The following is a 3,877-nucleotide window of genomic DNA, read 5'->3' as shown; positions in this document are numbered from 1 at the left end:
GCTCCCACTTCATGATGATCCACAACAGAGAAAAGACGGAGAAGCAACGTCCGCAAGCGTCCGCAAGCGTCCGCAAGCGCCAGCTGACTCTCAACAACCACCGGGCTGACTCGTGAGCCCCAAAGCCCCGCCCCTTCCCATGGCACCCCTCCTCCAGCAAAGCTCCGCCTCCCACAGGCTGCAGCAGCTGGGGACCAAGTAGGACGCTTCATCACCAACACCTGAGGTGTTGCAATCAGGGCCACATTGCTGGTAGAAAACACCTGACCAAGAGCAGCTTGTGGGAAAAAGAGGTCTATTTTGGCCTACAGGCTCGAGGGGAAGCTCCACGATGGCAGGGGAAAACGATGGCATGAGCAGAGGGTGGACATCACCCCCTGGCCAACATCAGGTGGACAATAGCAACAGGAGAGTGTGCCAAACACTGGCAAGGGGACGCTGCCTATAACACCCATAAACCCACCCCCAACAATACACTCCCTCCAGGAGGTGTTAATTCCCAAATCTCCATCAGCTGGGACCCTAGCATTCAGAACACCTGAATCAAACCACCACATGAGGCTATCAGGGACATTCCAGGTTCAAACCACCACAGTGTGCTGATTTCTTTTAGTATTTATGTGTGCGTGTATGTGTATGATATGTGTGTGTTTATGAATGGGTACATGTGCCACAGCACACATCCTAGGTCAAAGGACGACCTGGGGGTGTTTGACCTCCTGTTATACCTTCTTCTTTTATTTACTTTTGGTCTTTCAAGGCAGGTCACACTCTAGCCTGGGCTGACCTGAAATCCACTATGTAATCTTAGACTGGCCTCAAACCCACAGGCATTCTCCTACCTCTGCCTCACAATCTACCTTCTTTTTTATTTTATTTATTTGAGAGAGAGAGAGAGAATGGATGCACCAGGGCCTCCAGGCACTGCAAACAAACTCCAGACACGTGTGCCACCTTGTGCATCTGATTCACGTGGGCACTGGGGAATCAAACCTGGGTCCTTAGGCTTCACAGGCAAGCGCCTTAACCACTGAGCCATCTCCCCAGCCCCCTCTACCTTCTTTTTGAGACAGGGTCTCCCTTGGTCTTTTTGTGTGTGTTTTTGTCAGCTGTAGCTGCACCACCCCTCCCCCCAACCTGGCCACCAGCTTCCTGATGCTCTGGCTCCACCTCCCATTGCTGCAGATGTGTTGGCATCACAGGCCCGTGGACTACTGTGGCAGAGTCTTTCTCATTGCTGGGACAAACACCCAGCCATAAGCAGCTTATGGACAGAAAGGGTTTGTTTCAGGCTTACAGATTCCAAGGGAAACTTCATCATGGCGCATGAAGCTGGCTTACTTCGTCACACATCCACAGCAGGGAGTGAACATCCAGCACCAGCCATCAAGAACGGACTCTTAACATATACCGAGGGCTGGACTCAAGAACTGCCCCCAGAGACACACCTCCTCCAAGCCTGCTGGAGACTAAGTAGGAAACTTAATCAAAAAGACCTGAGGCTGGAGCTGGAGAGATGGCTTAGTAGTTAAGTGCTTGCCTGTGAAGCCTAAGGACCCCGGTTCGAGGCTCAATTCCCCAGGACCCACGTTAGCCAGATGCACAAGGGGGCACTCGTGTGTCTGGAGTTCGTTTGCAGTGGCTGGAGGCCCTGGCGTGCCCATTATCTCTTTCTCTATCTGCCTCTTTCTCTGTCTGTTACTTTCAAATAAATAAATTTTAAATTAAAAGTTTAAAAAAAAAATACCTGAGGCTGGTGCTCACTTCAGCAGCACATATACTAAAATTGGATCCATACAGAGAAGATTAGCATGGCCCCTGCACAAAGATGACACACATATTCGTGAAGTGCTCTATTTGAAAATATATGTGTGTGTGTGAATGTATATATATATATATATTAAAATATATATATATGTGTGTGTGTGTATGTGTGTATATATATATATATATATATATATATATAAATATATATATATATATATATATATATATTGCTGAGCTGGAGAGATAGACCAGCAGTTAAAGGCACTTTCTTGCAAAGCCTGATCATCTGGGTTCGATTTCCCAGTATCCATGTACAAATCTAGATGCATAAAGTGGGGCATGCATCTGGAGTTTGTTTGCAGTGGCAGGAGGGCCTGGCATGCCCATCCCCCCCCCGTGTGTGTGTGTGTGTGTGTGTGTGTGTGTGTGTGTGTGCACATGCGCACGCGCACGTGTTACCTCTTTCTCTCTATCTCTATCTGCTTCTTTCTCTCTCTGTCATTCTCAAATAAATAAAAATAAATTAAATACCTGAGGAGCTGGATGTGGTGGTGCATGCTTTCAATCCCAGCACTCGGGAGACTGAAGTAGGAGGATTGTTGTGAGTTTGAGGCCACCCTGAGACTACATGGTGAATTCCAGGTCAGCCTTGGCTAAAGCAAAACCATTAAAAACAAAACAAAAAAAAAAAAAAAACCTGAGGGCTGGAGAGATGGCTTAGTGGTTAAGACACTTGCCTGTGAAGCCAAAGGATCCAGGTTTGATTCCCCAGGACCCACGTAAACCACATGCATAAGGTGGCGTATGTGTCTAGAGTTCATTGGCAGCAGCTGGAGGCCGTGATGCAACCATTCTCTCTCTCCCTCTCTCTCTCTCTCTCTCTCACATAAATAAATAATTTTTTCTTTTTCTTTTTCTTTTTTTTTTTTTTTGCTTTTTTGCTTTTTTGAGGTTGGGTCTACTCTAGCTCAGGCTGACCTGGAATTCACTCTGTAGTCTCAGGGTGGCCTCAAACTCATGGTGATCTACCTACCTCTGCCTCCCGAGTGCTGGGATTAAAGGCGTGCGCCACCACACCTGGATAATTTTTTTTTTTTTTAACTGAGGCAATGGGTCCATTTATATTCAAACCTTTACACCACTTTGCATCCAGGTTTTATGTGGACATTAGACAGGAGAGGTCGGGCTGGCAGTCTTGCAAGCAACACCTTCAACCAGTGAGCCACCCCCCAGCCCCACGGTCTTCTGCTTTTTAAACAATAAGCGCCTTTAGCATTGCTCTTGGACCAGCAGAGTCATTTTCAAACCACAAGTGTTCCTCTGAGTGCACTCTGGCTTTAGACATCATGCCCTCTGGGTTTTGGTGTGACGTGGTCTTCCTTTTGCTGTTTCCTAGAAGCCAGCGAGGGAGATAGGATGGCCCAAACTGTGAGCAGAACCAGCAGCAGATGGGAATCAAAATCCAGGAGGTGACGCAGGGCATGGTCACTCACACCTTGAATCCCAGCACTCGGGAGGCAGAGGTAGGAGGATCGCTGTGAGTTCGAGGCCACCCTGAGACTACATAGAGAATTCCAGGTCAGCCTGGGCCAGAGTGAGACCCTACCCCAAAAAATCAAAATCCAAAAGTAAATAAATAAATAAATAAATACATGAGGTTCAGGCTATTCTCACCCCACGGGCAGACAGCTGAGTGCCCACTACCCCACCACTACAACATAAGGAGAACAGATCCATCCTTTTTGATAGCTTCTCTTTCTCTCCCTCTCTCTGCCATGTTTGGCAGGTTCTTATCTTTTTGTCTAATTTGCATGTACCTAGCCAATCAGAGCCTACCTAAGCAGATATAAACCCCTGGGCAAGCCTTTTCACCCAAAAACTGCCCTTGGGTTCCCTCTCCACAGGTAGCCTATCACCACTGACAGCTTCCGCTCTGACGGAAGACCTCCGTCAGTGACCTGCTCCCAGACGGTGACCTTGTCTTGGCTGGCATTTCCTCCGGAAGAAAGCTTCCAGCTGTCGTTTTCCCTTTCAGCTGCTATCCACTTTCAGCCACCGCCCCCTCTGCCCAGAGCCTTCACACTCACTTTGGAGCTGTCAGTGCCACGAA

General features: G+C 48.1%; 1 non-coding gene across 1 annotated transcript; it reads left to right on the top strand.

Annotated features, from left to right (window-relative positions):
• The first annotated feature begins 1,756 nt into the window (after positions 1–1,756).
• Positions 1,757–1,863, top strand: LOC123463092. The gene has a single exon (XR_006638704.1). It is a non-coding gene; the product is annotated as a U6 spliceosomal RNA (small nuclear RNA).
• The last annotated feature ends 2,014 nt before the right edge of the window (positions 1,864–3,877 follow it).

Source organism: Jaculus jaculus, chromosome 8, assembly GCF_020740685.1.
Source record: "Jaculus jaculus isolate mJacJac1 chromosome 8, mJacJac1.mat.Y.cur, whole genome shotgun sequence".
Lineage (NCBI taxonomy): Eukaryota > Metazoa > Chordata > Mammalia > Rodentia > Dipodidae > Jaculus > Jaculus jaculus.
This window is presented reverse-complemented; position numbering and strand designations above follow the sequence as displayed.